This window comes from Python bivittatus, unplaced genomic scaffold, assembly GCF_059951505.1.
Source record: "Python bivittatus isolate LINGU-HERP-01145 unplaced genomic scaffold, Pbiv_v1 ctg000850_np1212, whole genome shotgun sequence".
Lineage (NCBI taxonomy): Eukaryota > Metazoa > Chordata > Lepidosauria > Squamata > Pythonidae > Python > Python bivittatus.
This window is the reverse complement of record NW_028277112.1, coordinates 3,483,768-3,503,948: the sequence shown is the minus strand read 5'-3', so window position 1 is coordinate 3,503,948 and position 20,181 is coordinate 3,483,768. Positions and strand designations below refer to the sequence as shown.

The following is a 20,181-nucleotide window of genomic DNA, read 5'->3' as shown; positions in this document are numbered from 1 at the left end:
TTGCATTTCCTAATTCAGAGTGGATGAAGCAAATTGGTTGGCCACAAGAAGGGCAAGTTTCAAAAATTTAAAATGTTTTGAATTCTTTCAAACTCAAACAGTTGTTTCACATTCAGAACAGACTGTGACAATCATTCTGTAACAGTTTTGAGTTTGAAAAAGCTCTATTTTGAGCTCAAAATTCTCAGTATTAAGCTCAAAAAGCTTCCAAAATGATCAAAACGGCCTGTTTTGAATGCAAAGCACATGTGTCAAACTCAAAACAACTGTTTCAGCTTAAGATGATGCTTTTCAAATTTGAAACAGTTCAAATTTGATATGTTTTACACACTCCTGAATGGATCCTCTTCCCTTTCTAAAGGGTCTCCATAGCTCCCAACTCCCCTAATGCATATGCACTGGGATATAATGCTCTCACAACATGCTTAGAAAATGAGACTGGTAGGGATTACGGTGGCATTAGGATAAATTAGGAATGATTCAAGGATGCATCAATTGTAATGTGGCAGAGCTCATCATATAGGCTAATCTAATAAAGCAGACTATTCTGATCAGGCATTTTCCAGATTCATTGGAGTCCCATTAAGGCCTATGGAAGCTGGAGTAGAACACATCATAAGGACATTAAACTGGACAAGGTTGCCTCTTCTAAAGATGATTTGGGATGTAGAGTACCTGGATTCAATTGTAAGAGAAGATTTTCCTCCCTTTCAAGCTGTTCAAAGACTATGTTTCTTGTTTCCTTTGAACAAAAACGCAAATCTGAAAGCATAGTATCACCAGACTCCTAAAGTTCTTTCTATTCTACTTCAGCGTCCCTTGTTTTGTCAATTAATAAATCATTTCTAGAAAAGTGCCTTTTGGCTCAGTTTAAATAAACAGCTAAAGTGAGGGCCACACAGAGAGCTAAAATGGAACCATTAAAAAAAGAAGAAAAGAAAGCAGCTGCAAACACAGTAAGATCTTTTCTTCTTATGTCCAGAAGAGTCTGCACTGATATCATGCAGAGGCGTTTTTATATCTTTTGTTTACCAAACGCAAGGTTAACATTTGATGTCTCAATTGAGGAAGAGCTGCTAGACCCTTGGCATTCATTTCCTGAACTGTTATTCATTGTTAGATCTACCACATTCTAAGAATGCTTTGAGCAATGAATAGCAGAGGGAGAGATTATTTGTATGAAGATTATTTTAAATTACAGTACTGCCATTTAAAAATACACACTTGAACTCACAGAAACTGTGCATATGAGCGAGGGGAAGGTTAGTCCAACTTGAGAAAATTCTCAACTCTCACATCCCTGCTACAGAGATGTCTCCCAACCTCTATTCTACACAGAACAGTAAGAAAATAAAACTGTTGGTGACTAGCAAATTGGGTATAATTGATTAGTTTTCCCATCTCACTTCAACAAGCTTCCAAGATTTTTTCTGTGAATCAGAAAAGCAGAAATAAAATTCTGTCATCTCAACCTTATCAAATGATATGCACTCCTAGTTTTATCAGATCTCTCTCTCTAATCACAGATGCAGATCTCAGAATTCATTTGGATGTCAGAAAAACCAAAACCAGAAACAAAGGGCACCTATGGGAGCACTAACAACAACAAGAGCCAAAGAGACACGTTAGGTGGAGGATTGTGGGAAAGCTTGGATCTGATATTTTCCCAACAAGAAGAAATCACTGTGCAACCTTTGAAGCCAGAGGATCTTCCCTCTCTGTCAATGGGAAGGAAAATCAAAAACAACAATCGTGCTCACCAAAAAGTTAAAGAAAGGAGATCACCTTGGGAGCATTATAGTTTTACTGGTTCAGCACCTATAGATTCTCCCTCGCACACCTACAGAGCTGCTCTGAAAATAGGTTTCTGAATCAAATTAATCATTCTTCCCCGAGGGCTCACAACTCAAAAAACAAAAAACCTACTTACAGCAACATGAATTGTTCTAATTATTATTCACTATCATTCTTTACTAAAATGTATGTCCCACCCATCTCCAATATTAAAATAAAAATGCATAAATAATAGTAACTAACAATAACAGAAATAGAACAAGAATATTATAAAACAAAGGTTGACAAAAACAAATGTGAGGATTAAAAACAAGCCATGTCACAGGCTCTTAACCTCCAAATGAGAGAACAATGAGCCAAATTTTTGTTGTTCTACAAAAAGACAGTAGAACTATATTTAACTGAGTGGTAATTTTATTAGACTAAGAACTTTGTTATGAGCAGTAGCTAACATGCCATGCAGAGGTTACTAACAAAAGTAAAATAAAACAAGCAATTAAAACTAAAAACAAAATAGTTGGTTTAGATAGCTGAGTGCTGTTAAAAAAATTTTACTGACCTGAACCACTGACAGCTGGACAATTTGATTCATTTTATCTTTGCACAATCTATACATTATTTTCAGGCCCTCTCTGTCACCTTCCAGCCCAAGTGATTTCTGTAAACTTGTTAAACTTGTACAGTCGGTCCCTGACAACTTTACAAGAATTTGTACGAATACAATTATTCTTAGTTGAGTTCAAACAATTTAGGCAATATTTTGACAGCCAAGCACCCTTTATGGGGGAGAGGGAGTACTGTAGAAGTAGCTAGGGTAACGATGTAAAATAGAGGTTCTGTGTCACAAGTATGAGCAGAGTTCAGATTTTTGCTTTCTTTCATGGATTTTCTGAAGCAAATTTTGGAGTTCTTTTTTTTAATTATGTGAAGTGTATTTTATGGCTAAAATTATAATTCTGTATATTTCCCACCCTGTTAAAGACCCGAAACCATGCTACTGATTTTCAACCACTGTGGCCTGAAAAGGCTACAGGGGACGAAAACCAGGGAAAGGTCCATCCTAACGCTTTCAGAGCAGAAGAACAAACAGCAGCAAACAAAACCTTATTTAGATTTATTCATGACAAAGAGCTTAATTCAAAACAAAGGTTTCTTATTATTTTAATCCTCTGTAAACTGCCTGGAGTTGTTGACAAGTGAGTGGCCCTAAAAATCAAACAAACGAACAAATCAAAATACAATAGGCAAGAAAGCAGAATTTATAATAATCTGGTGATTCAGTGCTTTCTAGCTGATGGTACCATTTATTTTTAACTGATTGGAAGGTGCTGTTCCTAGGTTTTCAATCCTCATTCACATGTTGTAGTTGAGATTACTGGCAGCATCTAAATGTGTGAACAAGAAAGATCATTTGTACAGGTACTCTAATCTGTGTAGGCTTGTTTTAGCAGAAATCTTTCTCTATTTTCTATTTTTTTCCTCTACTTCTGCCAGTTGTGCTGCTTCCGCTCTCTCACACCCTTTCTGCTTTCCTTCTCTTTTGATTACTTTTGCTCCTTTATCTCTTTGCTTTTATAGTTCTTCCTCTCAGCCCTGGGTTTTTCCTACCCATTAGTATCTCAGTTCCTGTACATTGAATGACTTCAGCCCAGAATTTGCTCTCCTGAGGATTTCTTCACTCGTTTGTTCTTTTTCCCTTGACTTATGTTCAGTCCTGGTAGACAGAAATGCTTTTGAACATATAGGCTGATGAACTAGTTGCATCCATTCCTCAAAAAGGCAGATTCTGTCATGGCTACTTACACGTGGCCTGTTTGCATTGTGATTAGATTACTGTAGCATGCTCTATTCATTGCTGCCTTTGAAAAGATCTGGAAAGTCAACTGATAAAATTACTCCTATTTTGAGTTTGTTCTCAAATCACATAATTCTGTGTTAATTTTACTGTCTCACATTCTGTTTTCAGGATTAATTCAAAGTGTTCTTTTCAACTCATAAAGCACTGAAGATTTTGGTACTGGTATATCTAAAGGATCACCTACACCCATCTGAGCTTACATGCACATTTGCACTACCAAGGAAACCCTTGCTCTATGTCACACTTTCCAGATGGGTAGCTCTGTTTTGCAGCAGATAAATAATGAAACTTGTGGCACTTCATAGAATAACACATGGATAAATACCTCCGTTTCACTGTCTGCTTCATCAGATACGTGGTACATAGGTGCAGAGTCTGCACAGATATGATATATACAAGATTATACTCCACGTATTTATTGAACTGTGATACACAGAAGCTTTTGTGGTAATAAATTTGTTAGTCCATGTCTCACTGTCACCAGAAGGGTGGATAAATACATGAATACCCAGTCTGTTGACTTCTTTATCCTGGGACATTTAGTTATTATCTTCCTATTTTGCCTTATGATTACAGGTTAGATAAATATTAATTTAGGAGGCTCCCAGAACTAATCTGTTTGCTGGTCTAATACTGCTAATTTTGATGAGCCCTTTCTGTTTTAAAAAGTTCTGGTTCTTTAATGTGGGAGCAGTGGACTTTGCTCTTTGTTGGAATGTTTGAGGCTTTAAGCTCAATGCCCATGTTTAACCTTAATACTGTACATGTAAAGAAATACTTCCTTTTCTTTTCTTCATTTATAATCCATCCCAGCCCCAAAGGATTCTGGGAGGCTAACAAGTTAAAATTAAAACCCAAATAGAAACAATATAAACTACAAAAAGGAAAACCCACCAATAATACATCAGCAATATCTGTGATGGACATCTATGATCAGCAAGACTGAAGGTGGTTGGAACAATGCCACTTTTAACTGTTTTCTAAAATTAAAACAGTTTAATAGGGCTGACTAATCCTTTGGGGGAAGGCTGTTCCATGTGGAGGCCACAACCAAGAAGGCCTGTAAGGATGATGAAGAGTTAGGTCCACACTCCATTATCCTAAGAAGGATGGGTTTATTTAGTACATTAATTACAAAATGTATCTTTTCCAAGGTGATAAAATATAGGCAACCGCTGGACCTCCTTAAGCATTTTACCTATTGTAATTGTTTGTATTATTACAATATACACTGAAAACAACTTTCACAAAATTTGGCTAGGATATTCAGTTTTTGAATGTTGATATTCATCAATTTTCATTTACCCAAGTACATAAATGCAATATTAATCTGTAATAACTATGAATATTTTATAACTATTTTGCCTTTGCCAGTGAGAAATCTACAATAAAATAAAAATTGTAGAAAAGTAGACAGTTAAGAAAGTGTAATGTGTACCTTCAGGACAAAGTTTCTAGCCCCTTAAACACAGAAAGTTTTCTTTATGCAAACATGTAAATTACTCATTGTGTGTAAAATAGAAAGCCAACTACAAAATTGTTCAGTGACAATGTTTTACTTGGAAATAGTAAGTAATTTACATGAATAACTTTTCTATTCTACAAGATGCAGAGATTATATTACTAAATGTTTTTGTAGCTCTGCAGAAAAGATTTTGTGATTGTAACATTTAAAGTACTTACTTATAAAGAAGCAACTCCACCTGTAACATCTCTGATTTTGAAGGTTTCTGTGGGCCTTGGAAGATTGAAATGAGAGAACACTGAACATTAATAACTCACAGGATTCTTTCTTTAAAAAATGAAGGCACAAATCCATTGCACTACAAGTAATGCATTCCAATTTAAAACTTTAAAAGAATTTAAACATATGGTCTTACTTCTGGATGAAACATTCTACTATACTAAGTCTTTCAGATGATAATTTCCAAAAAGCAAGCTGAAAGAGATATAGGAATGGATGGACATCTAATTGTTGAACAGTAATTAATTTTAAAATATAAACCCCCAACTTTTAAATGTCATATTAACACGGTTTGGGATTTTTTTAATCAAATAGATTCTCATAGGGATCCAGTAAAAAGAAAAAAGAAAAAACAGAACACCATTAAAACCAAACCCAGTTTTTGGAGGAGGGAGAGCACAAATAAACAAGAGATATGCACAAGAGACAGCAAAAGTTTTTCCTTTTCTTAGGAAGAAGAGGAAAACATGAAACTAATAAAAAGTAAAATCTTGAAAGGTTGTTCAGGAATAAATTTACTATCTAGGAAAGATATTCCCATAACCCTCCACCACATGAGGGCACTGTTACTTCAACAGAAATCCAACCCGTGAAGGCAGTCTATCCTGTACAGGACAGGTGCAACTTTACTGTCAAAAAGTAACCTTTAATGTCTCCGCTAATCCAGCACCATGCACTGTCAACCCTCTACTATGGGCACTTCAGAATCCCAATGAACTACTGCAATATTAAACTTTACATTATTTTGAGATATATGCAAGATAAATATTTATTTATTGAATCACAAAATTAAAACGACTCTGCTAATACTAGAAAAATATTGCTAAAGGGGGAAGTAGCACAGTAAACAAAATTATGATTTGTTTGATAACTCAATCACTCAAAGGTTCAGTGGCAGGAAATAGGAAATAACAAAATAATACATAACACTAGAATCTATGAAAAATTAAGTCGCAGTTGGATTTAGCCCCAGGAAAGGACGGGACTGCCAACTCAGAACTTTCCACAGGACTCACCAACAGGAGTGCACCTGACCTGAAAGAGGCTAAATTTCCATGTTACCATCATTTCATCAGGTTAACACCAGAGGATAAGCACCAGAAGATAAGATGCTTTATTATTAGACATACATGCAAAAAAAAAAAAAGTATGGCAAATTAAAGATAAAAAGATAAAATAATTATAACAAGGAGAAGGAAAAAAGCAGCATAGTCAACAGTATCTGGAGAATATGCACCACCTGTTCTTGTTTGATGTTTTAATGTATAGAGGTCATGTTCTCTTGTCTATACAGAATTCATGGACAGATTTTGATGAAATGAATATATGATCTAGTCAACATAATAAAATCACTTTCATGGGGACACAGATGCTGGCCCTCTAACACTCCAACTTTCTGAGAGGAAACGATTACCCAGTTATTTAATGGATGAACAAAATTTGGGCTCCAAACTGAATGTAGGTTGCATGAGTACCTTTATCTTACTGCTTTCAAATATTTTATTAAAAAGTTCACTTCCAACCCTAGTCAATTGTTCAACACTTCAGGAACAAACCATGAACAGCTTTGCTCTTTTGAACTGCCTTGTCCCTTTTACCTTTTTTGTACACAAACAAGAGTGCTTTTACTTTAGAACAAATTACAGTTCAATAACTAGTGTTTGCTTAATCTGTAATTTCAGATACACATATCAGACGAAATCAAAATTCTATCTTCCCAAATTTGTTAATAGAGCAAAAATTCCTTTCTCAAATCAAGGGCTGACCATGACTCATTCATGTTAATCACAACTAGTTTTCACCAACTTGGGATCTCTCAGATGTTCCAACACCTCTAGTGGGTGCCAGATTAGAAAATAATGATGTAAACCATGACTTAAATTTCAACAGATAGACGAAAAATAAATTATGGAGCATACTGAATAAGCTTAAAAATAATAGTGAAGAATAATAGTGGGAGTAATCACAGAACAAATAAGATACTGCTAAGAAATTCTATTTTGTTGAAATAAAAATCAGGGTGAGTCATAATATAAAGGGCATAAAACCAAGTTGTCCGTATTAAATTTAAACTCTAATTCCCTAGGTCCCAGCATCATGTCTATATTAATAATAATCTTTAATAACATATGTGCCATGCATATCCTTAAAAGATCTATGTAAAACAGCAGTTTTTAAAAATCTATTTGCCACTAGTCATGTGTTAGATCAAAGTTCCATTTTAAATGCAGATTTTCATTGAATATGTCTGTATTATATTTCTTTTCTCTTTTAAAGAAATTGTTTTGAAAAATATATATTTAAAAACACTGATTTAATTTATTCTATTTACAGATCCCTACTCACAAGCATACAAAAACACAAGAGCAATTCTCATCTCTGCTGAGACCTATATAAGCCAGGAAAAAGTCAAGCACTAAATGAGATTTATAGATATTATATTGCCCTTAACTCATAAATTTATAACATAGGGAAAGAACCAAAGTCTTCTGCAAATCAAACAAAGTCTGGAAAGAATTAGTTAAAAAAGCTATAGTTTACTTGTTTCTCTATAGACTTAAGTCATAGTCACCCAAATCACACAGCAACACTAGACATTGTATGCACTATTCCCTATTGTAATTATTAAAATTCACCATGAACTTTTTCCTCTGAAATAGTAATTTATTTTACAGATGTTTACGCTTTGTTTAGGGGAAAGAAGAAGCCCACAGAGCTTTACTCCACATCAAATTTAAATGGCATCCAAAACTGCTGCATATGTATTTAATTTCAGCTTTTCAGAACAAAGTCTGCATTCACATTACGTGGATGCAAACTACACCACAGACCAGATAAGCAACTGAACACAACCCAACAGATGTCAGAATCAAAGAAAAGGGGGAGGGACTTAAAAAAAAAAATTACTGTAGGGAATAAGCACTTTGAGCTCTGTTTTAACTTCAAATCTTGTTTCTCTATGTAAAAACATTAAATTAGATTATGTAGAACTTAATTACAACTACTACATGGTTGCTCATACCCTTAACCACTTTTCAGGTTGTTTATTTAGTGCATCAGCCAATGAAAAGGACTGTTAATTCTGTCTTTCCGAAATGCTACCCATTACCCAATAATCCCATCTGCTGTCTTTCTAGTAACCCACCCACAGGATCCTCCAACCTACCACTTGGGAACTGAAATGTATAAACCATTACTCTTAAAAATTAATACTGAATTTAACAGTCCTATCTAGATCACCTACTCTGACATAAATGTTTCCATTTATCTGATGATCCCATCACCTCTCCCTAAACAGCCCTTCCTCCCAATTGCTCAGGGCCTCACACATCTGGGTTGACTCAACTCTTCCATTCTGAAGGACAGAGAGTGAATGCCCAGCTCAAAGTTAGTCAGCATCTCTTTAATTGCCAATTTGAACCTGGATCATTTCACTCTAAACCCATTTATTACTGAGTGATAAAAGATAAGTCTTGGTTATTTGGACTCCATCCTTGTGTTATTTTTTCCCTTTCCTCATGATTTATTTATGCATCTTAACTGCAAGGTTTATTTATTATATTTATTCAATTCTTTTTCTACCACAATTGAGAGCCTCTCAACAAGGATGCAATGAACCCAATAAAAGATCCATGGTACAAATACTTATCAAATACACAATCATAAAAAGATAAAAACATGAAAAAAATCGTAGAAACAAACAGCCAATAATAGAAGAAAGTAGATGGTGTCATTTCTATGTCTATGAGAATGGGCATCTATACTAAATTTAAATAAATATTTTCCTGGGACTAATGCTTATCCTTTACTCAGCCTTTTTGATACAGTATTTGTAGATGCTATCAAACTTCCCCTTAGTCTTCTATTTTAAGCTAAACATGCCTAGTTCCTTTAACCCAGTGTTTCTCAACCTTAGCAACTTTAAGATGTGTGGACTTCAACTTCCAGAATTCCCCAGCCAGCATGCTGGCTAGGGAATTCTGGGAGTTGAAGTCCACACATCTTAAAGTTGCTAAGGTTGAGAAAGGCTGCTTTAACCATTCCTCAATGGCTTGAGTTCCAGAATCTTCCAGAATTATCCTATGAACCTCCTCTGGCTTCTCTAGGTCCCTTTTAAAACATGGTGCTCAGTACTGGATCAGCACTTGAAGCATGATCTTATCAGTGAGGAGTACAATGAAATTATTATCTCCCGTGCTCTGAGCACTGTTAATGCAGCGCATGATTGCACTGGCCTTTTTGAGCTACTTCATCATACCGCTTGCTCACATGCAGTTCATTCAGCTCAAGTTAAGCTTGTAGCCCATTAATACTTCTAGATACTGTACCTATCTATGCACTTGATTTTTTTCCCCACTCATATTTAGGACATGTCACAGTTGAATGTCATCCTGTTGGCTCTGTCCTAGTACTCAAGCCTATCAACATTTGGAAACGTGATTCCTTCCTTGAAGATAATTACTCAATCCCCCTAGCTTGGTATCATTTGCAAATCTGACAAGTGAACTGCATGGCTATTCATAATTATTCTAGTTACTGTATTATGAGGAAGAGAGAATGGAATATAGCAAGTTGAGCAACTGCACTCCAAACTACAATATGCACTTGTTTTTAAAAACATCTTATTCATTTGTTTAAAACGTATAAATCACTTCAGAACCAAATTCTCCAAAAAGGAGCTTCCAATATAGAAAAACAGTAACATACCAAAATGTGAAGATGAGAAGTAACAATACTACTGTCAGACAATCATCCCAATAAGAATAAAATCATAGCAAGGTTGATAGACTTACTGTGGCATCAGCTGTTCTGTGTTCGTGAAAAGCTTGTACAAGTCAGATTAAACAGTTGCCCTATTTCTACCAAATATTCCAGATCAGTGATTACCATCAGAATATGCAGACTTGAGGTTCAAAAAACTTTTCATTTAGCCCTGTATGAAAAAACAGTCATGTTGAAGGGAAAAACTGCAGTTCTAAAGTTTGCTTTTAATTTTCCATTCCTTAATTTGTGCTTCATTTGTTTCTGATAAGCAGAAGGAAACTTAATCAGAAAATTAGTCCTAATAAGAGAACAATTTATGGAAAAAAGACTCATACTAAACTTCAGAGGCAGGATTTGTCTCCTTAAGCAATTCTCATTGATAAGCATGAGTAATAATCTTTCCACTGAGGGCCTCCTTTCCTGAGAATTAGTGCAGACACAAGAAAAGTGACTTAGAAACAAAACAAATCTTCTCTGTTACTAAGGTATTTTCTCAGCTTTCTGGCATTCAGGAATTAAGACTCTGATTAATAATCCCTTGTTCTCTCTCCTCCCCGCCCACTCCCCTCCCATCCAACTGGACACACATCTTATTAGCCTAAAACAAAAATTACATTAACATGCTACAGATTAATATTAAGACAGTGGTATTTTCAGCCTGTAAACTAAAGACTGCCTCATTACAACCAGGCGATCCATACACTTGCATGCATATATGATGTACAGTCATGTGAAAACTTAAGAACACCCACTGCAATTTTTGACTTTTTCAACATATTTCAACATACAAATCAACATATTTGATTTTCATTTCAACTATATTAATAGATACAGAATGTACCAGAAACCTCTGCTGTCCAGAAAGTGCATCAGGGCAAGCAAGACTAAAATTTGTTCATGAACACCTATGTAAAGACCAGCACTTCCTTGTAAATTTCTTTTCAAAGAAATTGAATGTTTCAACAGCTGTCAATCAGATGATTATTTCTGCTCATCAGGTAGCTGAAAAAAATTTACAAGGGAAAGGCTATTTGACTAATGCTTGCCAAAAGAGAAAACTATTCCCCATCCAACAGGGAACATGCAAAGCCAAAAGTCGAGATTAGCTAGCTACAATAAAGGCCTTCTCAACTAAATATAATTTGTATGTTGGTGGGCACATTTGAGAAAGCCTGTTTCTTCTAAACCACACATTCAGAAAACAGAACACCAGCAATCCTGGCCCCAAACTGTTCAAGGTTTTAAAGGTCACAACCTGAACTTTGATTTGGAAATCGAACAGTGAAGCTGGGGTAATAATGGAATCAACTGTCTTATCATAGCATACTGGATATGCTGAAATTTCCAGGCAGTTTTCCAAAGACCTTATAGAAGGCATTTCTGAACATCTTGCCAAAAAAGCAGAGCTCTTGCAGTCAAAAGAGAAATCCTATAAGATCCTCTTTGCAACATGCAAGAGTTCTGCAGGGGGTGGGCAGGTGGGGGCTTCCAACTTTATTCATTTGTTAATAAATATTCCAAACATTGCAAAAGTAATAATAAAAATCAGAGCTTCTCCATCTTGAGAGACTTGGAACATTTAAAAACAATCTGGAAAAAATCTCTTTTCATTATAAAATCCATCCATTAAGTAAGGGAAGGCATAGCATCTGGTTTCTAATACATACATGGACACGTATGCCCTGTCTCCTTATACACCTCTAGGAAAAGTAAAACATGATGGTGCTGAATGGCTGTCGGAGAGAAGCAATGAAATCAATTTCTTCATCAAATAAATGAAAACCCTGAGGTAACTGTTTATCATTATAATTAACAGCCCACTTAAGTTAAAGTGCACAGATTTGAAATTTATTTTCCTAAAAGTTGTACAACTAGCAATGCTTGCAGTTGGATTCATACCAATTGTTATGCCAGGGCAAGGCCACAAAGTTTGGCATGCAAAGACCTTGTTACAAGCACTGCAGCACATCCATCAGATGAGATAATTTAGGACTTGTGTGCCAATTCCATTGGACTATTCCAGTTTAAAGATTTATGGACTGCAGCCAAACTTTTCTGATGTATTCAACACTTGCACATCCAAGAATAAGCTCTTTAAGCTTAGTGAACAAGACTGAATCATTCAACAGATATATTAGTTTTGTATGAAACTTCCACTGTTAAAAAGCATGTATATGTCTGTCACATCCAAAGTACTGCCAAAAATCTCTAGATCAATATTTTTAGATGAAACCCATAATAAGTGCAAAAGGACATTTGTTTGAAAACATATGCTAATTTGTTTATGAAAAATAAAGCAACTGAACATCTGGATTTATTTATTTAAATTTATAAGGCTACCCAAGTCATAGAGATTCTGGACAACGTACAAATTAAAAACAAATCCCAAATATAAGTAAAGAAAGAAAATAAAAGTTTGTCATAACCAAGGGGGAAGAAACACACCACAAGTATGCTAAACATAATTTCATTGTGATGTACACAAACCCCTCCCTAACCCAGAACCTGGGGGAAAAGCCAGTCTCCAAGGCTTGCTTAAAGGCTATCAGGATTGGGGCCGTTTGAATCCCCTGGGTGACACTATTCAAGATGGCAGGTCTACAACAGAGAAGGCATGTCTTCTATGTCCATCAGATGGCACTGCTTAATGAAAGGGACCTGGACGATGCCCACTTTGTAAGTATGTACAGATGGGGAGAAACAACGGGAGAAAGATGGCACCATGAAGATGATGGCATCCTGCACTCTGAATTGCTTCTAGAAGCTCACTGGTAACTACTGCAACTTGTGTAACAGAGATGTTACATGGGTGGACCCTGCTATGCCAATAACTGCTCACACTGCCACATTCTCAACCAGCTGGATTCTGTGTGGCCTTCCAGGACAGCCCCATGTGGAGCACATTGCAGTAGTCCACACATAATGTGACTAAGGCATGAGTGACTTCAAGAAGAGACTCCTAGCCAGGAAAGGGCAAAATCAGTGCACTAGATGAATTGGAGCAAAGGCCCTTCTGGCTACAGCTGCCACTGCACTTTGAGTAGGAGGCATAAGTCAAGGAGAACCCCCTGTGGACCAAAATGGAAAATCCACTGCACCATGAATACACAGCTATTTGATCTTGTCAGGGTTGAGCTTCAACCTGTTCCTCCCCAGCCAGACCCCAACATCCTCAAAGCACCAGGATATGATTTGACAGTGTCATTTGATCGACACAGGTCAACATGTAGAGCTAGGTATCATCAGCATACAGATACCTAATCCCATGCCAATGAATAACCTTATTCAGCCGCTTTATGTAGATTTTTAAACAGGAGGAACAAGAGCATCAAGTTCTGTGGCACCCCACAAATCAGGGACTATGGGTTCAACCTGCCCCCTTCTGTCAATACTAACTAGTATCAGCCACAGAGAAAGGAAGAGAACCACTGCAACAGCATGGCTCCCAATCCCAATCCCCATAGTTGAGCTGGATGGGGAAAAGGCCTTCAGCTTAACCCAAGGAAGACCAAGTGGTTATGGGTCTTGGGGTCTCCTGACTCTGGGGACTGTGATCTTGAATAGGGTTACACTCCCTCAGACAGAACTGGTGCATAATTTGGAGGTCTTCTTGGTCTCTCAGCTATTGAAAGAGCAGGTGGCAACCATGGCCATGAAGGCCTTTCCACAAATCCATCTTGTGATCAGTTGTGCCCATTCCTGGATCAGGAGACCCTGCTTATGATCACTCATGCCCTGGTTATCTCCCATTTGGGTGATTTCAACATTCCCCTCCTTAGCCTCCGCCCACCATCAGAATGGACTCTTTATTTTTACCCCATAAAACAAGGAACAAACATAACTATACAAGGATATGATATTGTACCTGTTTAGCTTGGAGAAGAAATAATTAAATGGGAATATGATAATTACTTTAAAATATCTGTAAAGCTGTCATATAGATGGGAAAACACATTTGGAGGGTTTTGTCTGCAGGAAGTAGGGTCCCAATGAAAGATTCAGTTTAAAAGATACTGACTACTAAAAATTTTCGGGTAGTATAATCCATTTGACAATAGATCAGCCTGCTTTAAAAGGAAAGGTCGTTAAGTAAAGACTTCATGGCCAACTAAGAAATGACTTTTCTGTACGTTCAGGGAGATGAGATACTTCCTAACTCTATATAATCTGTCCTAGAACATGTAACAGCCTCTCCCCTTCTGAAGCCTTCCAAAGGTCTTGGGAATACAATCAGCTATAACTCCTAGATTCTCATATTTGAAAATACGCAACAGCTACAGAAAAAGTTCTTGGAAATATTGGAGGTTATAATCCCAACAAATTTGGATGTTGAGGAAAGTCAGCTGTATAATACACAACATGTAGCAAAAGAATATAAGCTAACTGCTTTGCACTTCAGAATAATTAATGTAAAATAGACATCCACTTTCCCATGCAATTTAAACATGCCCATACTTTTCATCTTAACAGAATTAAGAAAATTCAGCCCACCTATAGTAGACAGAAAATCTATCAACATATGTATCAAATTCAACCTTCCTCAGAAGATTGTTGCGGGGAGAAATAAGAGGAGAGAATACTAGGTATATTGTCTTGAATTCCTGTAGGAAAGGCAGGCTATACTTCTAATAAACAAATAAATAAATATCACTAAAGTAATTTTGATTTTTAAGCATGCTGACACACAGTTTCTAGCAAGTCCTAATTTTCAGTTTGAAAGAACACAGAATTATTTATTTTTATTCCAAAAAAATACCCTAAACAGAGTTTCAAATTTACCATGGAAAAGAAATGAGGATATAAAAACCAACAGGCTGGCTGGGGAGTAAACCTCTCTCTCTCCCACACACACACACACAAACCTCACATATTACCCACAAGAGAAGCAATGGTTTGTGAAAAATTACATCAAAAGCCTCAAAAGACAGGCTTAGCAACAGATCCCTTAGCAAACAATTTGGTATGTTGCAAAATGAATCTAAATTCTTTCATATATTGCCTCATAAACAGCAAACTTTTATGTCTGAACCATAAATAGGATGTTTAAATCCAAGACTAAAGACAAGAATCTCCAAAAGTTAATTGATATTGAGCCTGGTTAATCCTACACAGATCAAACACTAATTCAAGTGAAGAATCAAAATCAGCATCGTAGCCCTCACCATTTACTAATGCTTCTGTATGTATGAATATATTCCCTGAAATACATTTCTATCAACTGAATACAGATTAAAATTTGCAGTTCCAAACCACTTGTCTGAAAAATGTATTGCATTTCCTTTCATCTACTTCCAGTCAAAGAACCTTGAAGCTTCTAAAATGGATCAAACGCTAAAAGGAATGAGCTAAGTACCCCATTTACAAGATGTTTATATTAATAAACTTTTAATATAAAAGTTGTAGGAACAAACTTGGATATATTAATAATGTAGTCAGTAACTATTTGTCATTTTGCAGCTCTGTATTTTTAAAGAGTCCATTGTTTGAAATTATGCAATTCTTCACATCTTCCCTATAGATAATTTTTAAAACTGTGATTTGCATGTTTCAAAAATGCTGAAATAAAGCAAAGTGCCACTAGAAATAAAATAACTTATCAATCTAAGTATAATAATGTATCAATCAAGATATGTCAAGTATAAATAATGTCTCAAATTTGAGAAGGCAGATAGATTAAAAATATATTGTTCTTTTTCCTTTTTCCAACATAATTTGTCTTTCTTCAAAGATATATATTCTTGAACTGCTTCCATGTTCACTGCTTGGCTTGAAACCTCCACACTTCATTTACTGATCTAGAACAGGATGGTGATGATGATGATGATTTGATTTATATATTACCTGATTCTCAAGCGACAAGATGACCCCAAAACACACAACACATATACAAAGGTTGTTTGAAACCTTGTGAGATTTTGGGAGTCCCTTGAGATACAGACTGCCAAAATCTCACAAAATGTTTGACAATCCTGTGAGTTCTCAGCAATTTTTTTACATTTTAAAAATTCATTTAATTCTCGGTTGAGCTAGACATCCTGTCATGGCAAACAAAGCAAAATTTGAAAGAACTGAAATACCTTTTAAAGCCCTCTTTACGTACATAAAGTCATTTTGTTATTTTAGAAACATAACATGCAGCGATCATGAAGTCATAACGCTTGGTGTATCAAATTGAAAAGAGGGTTTCATAAATTCAGAAAAGTAACTGGGTAAAAAATTTGGCCACAAAAAATAAGACTAGTAAGAATTCAGTTGCAAGTTGACAAGTTCTGAAAATGTACCAATTTGGCTAAAATAAAATTTAATATACTAAATTTAATATATCGTCTTATCTTTCAACAAAAAAGGAAATAGTGATTTCTTTCAACTCCTTCACACTACGTTGCTCTTTGATGGGTCTCTAAACCTGAATCTTATGGCAGAATAACGGGTTCTTTGTAGCTCAAAAAACATATTTAGGCTTAGTCTCTTCTCCAGAGGTAACAGGGCAATCAGTTTCTTGTTTCCAATCTAATCTCTCTCTGAGTAAACAGACTACCACCTACTTCACTGCATTCCCAGCTTTGTGTCCTGGTCAATCAGGCAGGAGATAGGAACGGATCCATCAATCTTTACAAACATGAACCTCAGAAGGAAACACTGTGAATCCTTATTTCCTCCCTTCTGAAAATGACAGCACGTCTTAAATGTCAAAGTGTATTTCACTGTCGCAATTATGGATTATAATTACCTTAGGTAGAAAGGCAGAAATCATGTTAAGGATAACACTTGCAAAATAATTGTGCTAAACAACCAGTTGTTTTAAAAATAATCCAATTCTTTGGCTGTGAAAAAAAATGAGAAATGAGGAGGAAAAGGAAATGAGACAGAGAAAAAAGAGGGTGCACTCTCATTCTGAATACAACGGTTGATAAATCCACTGGAAAAACTTACTTGAAGCACAACAATTCCAAAGTCTGGGCATAAAACTGTATGCATGGTGACCATTGAATTGTTTAGCTAGAATAAATGTTATCAGCCTTTGATTCTGCTGTGACTAAGGGCAAAGAAAAATAATCATATGAAAGTTATATATGGATGCAGTGAAATTATAAATATGAATATATGTATAAATTACATACACAGATGCGGAAACTGGCAAGTGAAATTATTTCCTCTTTATCTAAGTTTAAAATTGTTCCTACTCATTCTTGTTTCTCAAGGTCACAAACAGAAATATTTAGCTTCTTGAAAAGTAGTAGTGTCTGCCCCTTCAAGTTTTTGTACTTCCCCAAGCTTTTGGGCTCTACTGAGCATGTTGGTATCTCCCTCTATCTCCCAAAGGCCATCTGTTGATTTACAGTTGTGTCAGCACTCAGCAGCTGTTCTGCTGTGAGAATAATGAAGGACGAGACTTTAAAATAAAACAGCCAGCATCATACTGCCTTGGTCCTTGTACGTATCACTGGCATTGCTGAATTTGAAAAATTATGCTAAGTTCTGGCAGCTGTTTCTCAAAAAAGATATTACAGCAGTGTAAAATATGGAAGGCATGGAAAACGAAACAAGCAAGAGTGAAAAAAATGTTCTCAGGACAGAAAACTAAAGCAGTTTAGGTTTTTCTCTTGAGAAAAAAGTTTAATGCTTAGCACAAATAACCTGCATGGCACTTTTTCCCACCATCAGGAGGAGGAGGAAGAGGGGTGGACCTTTGGCAGTTAGGTTTCAGGCCAGAGCATAGAACAGCAACTCCACTGGCTCCACTGGTGGATGAACTATGGAGAGACTAGGATCAGGGGAATGTCTCAGAAACTTTTGATACCATCAACAATGGTATCTTTCTTGGCTGACTCCAAAAAGGGGGGGGGGGCACTGTCTTGCAGTGGTTCTGTTCCTTCCTGAAGGGATAGTTCCAGTTGGTGGCGATGGGAGAGAGATTCTTTTGGAGACATCTGCACTATAGAGTGCTTCAGGGCTGTCTTCTCTCTCCATTACAGGTAGTCCTCGACTTATGACCATTCGTTTAGCTACCCTTTGAAGCTACCCTACGACTTCACAGTGTCTCTACGGTCATGTGATGAAAATTTGGGCACTTAGTAACCAGCATGTATTTACGATAGTTGCAGAGTCCCGGGGTCACATGATCACCATTTGTGACCTTCCCAGCCAGTTTCCAACAAGCAAAATCAATGGGGAACCATGTGATTCCTTAATGAACACATGATTTGCTTAACGACTGCGTGTTTTGCTTACTGACTGCAGTGATTTGCTTAATGACCACAGCAAAAAATATCATAAAATTGGGTGCGGTCCTATGATGCCTCACTTAATGACTGCACAACTTAATGACAAATTTTCCAGTCCCTATTGTGGTTAAGTCGAGAAATACCTGTACATGAAGTTGCTGGGGGAGGTCAAATCAGAAAATTTCTAGTTTGCATTGAACAGGGTTATTCCTTTTTAATTGCTATATAAGGCAGATAACCTATCTAAATTCATATGGGTTATCTGTATGTATACCTCTAGATACTTGCACTAACATACATGTCATTCAAGAAGCATAATATGTCAAAAGTGAGGCTTAATCATCAGAAACATTTGTAAAAAGAGAGGCACGATTAAAGGATTGGCATTTTTAATTTTATTTCAGTGTTAACATTACAATTATATATTGCTTTGCAAATATTATTTCATAAACTAATTCAACATAGTTATTAGAAGCAATCTGTATTTTCTGGTATTTGATCACTGTCACCAAACTGACATTTTAGGTATTCCTTTTTGGAAAACAGTTTCTGTGGGCATCATTATATGAACTTTTCTTCCATTCTCCTCCATTACTATCCAGATTATAAATTCTTTTGAACATGTTTGAGCTGATTCTATGAACAGTGAAGCCCTGTGAGATTAATCACTCTTCTTTAAAAGATAAAACAGGAACGTTCAGTTTATCTACATCTTCTGCAGGGTAAAAAAAGTGGAAACAGAGAGAAATCTTCCAGCAATATGAAATAGTTGAAATGCTCAGGTAGTGATCCTTGTTGCATGAAAATGATAGCCATATTTGTCTAGGAAAAAAAAAAAAGGCCAACAAACAAAATAGCTGAAAAAAAGTTTGCAAGCTTTCAAGACCACCCAATCAGGGAAGTTGTTAAAAAAAAAAAAGTGACAGATGGGAAAAAAAGGAAGTTCAAAATTAAGGCCAGCTATTTCAGCCACGATACTTGAAGTTCAAATGAGTCTCACATTGGAGACTGTAGACAAAACACATGAGTCGACAGTAGACAATGTTGTCAGCACTAGCATTGAGGAACAAAGAATGTCCTGCATTCCTGTTTTCATTTAAGTGGTGCGGAATATATTCACAGACACTCAGGACTCTGTAAATAACATGCAACGTTTACATGTTAGCTTGCAATGAAAAGATTAAAAGCTTTGGGGGACCTGCTCCCCCCCCAATATTTACCCATTCCTGTTTAATCCAATATTCTATTCCCACACAGTCAACCAAACAATAGAAATAAGCCTCTAGTTGGCTGTGGCAGATACAGAATGATGGATATTATAGACAGTCCATCATATTCAGTAACAAGATTCCTTTCAATAACTTCAACTGGCATCAAATGTGGAAGCCAAACGTAACCACTCCCAAAGTAAAACAATATTTTCTACATACTTAGGAAACTTTCTAGATATGTAAAAATATAGCCTCTTATAAATGAGAAGAGAGATTTTTTTTAAAAAGTAAGTACAACAAAGTTCCTGTTTCAGAAATATTCTTGTTAGGGGCCAAGGATGCTTTTTGGCAGGATCCATTTTGCTAATATAATAGACATATTAATTATTTGAGATATAAAGATTAAGAAAGGAAAGTTTCATACAAGTCCAACTCAATTCACAGATACATCCACTGAGGTTTTTCGGCAGTAGCATGGAAGGTATTTGCTGCTGACTTCTTATGGAATGTTTTTTCAATTTTTCCAATTAGGCTACAGCCCTGGTATCACCAGGAAGTATTAACCAGACTTATTCCTTCTGAGCC

At 36.1% G+C, this 20,181-nt stretch overlaps 1 protein-coding gene across 5 annotated transcripts in view; it reads right to left on the bottom strand.

The window, feature by feature from the left end:
* The window catches only part of LHFPL2 (LHFPL tetraspan subfamily member 2), a 121,279-nt gene that overhangs the window by 26,820 nt on the left and 74,278 nt on the right, over positions 1 to 20,181 (bottom strand). Inside the window, exon 2 of one of the 5 annotated variants that reach the window (XM_088130130.1) lies at positions 5,336 to 5,390. The exons of 3 other annotated variants lie outside the window; for them this stretch is intronic. The gene's annotated coding sequence lies outside the window, so the exon portion shown is untranslated. Of the gene's footprint in view, positions 1 to 5,335; positions 5,391 to 10,189; positions 10,340 to 20,181 lie in introns of those variants that run through there. One more of the 5 variants, XM_025170478.2, reaches the window with a different exon arrangement.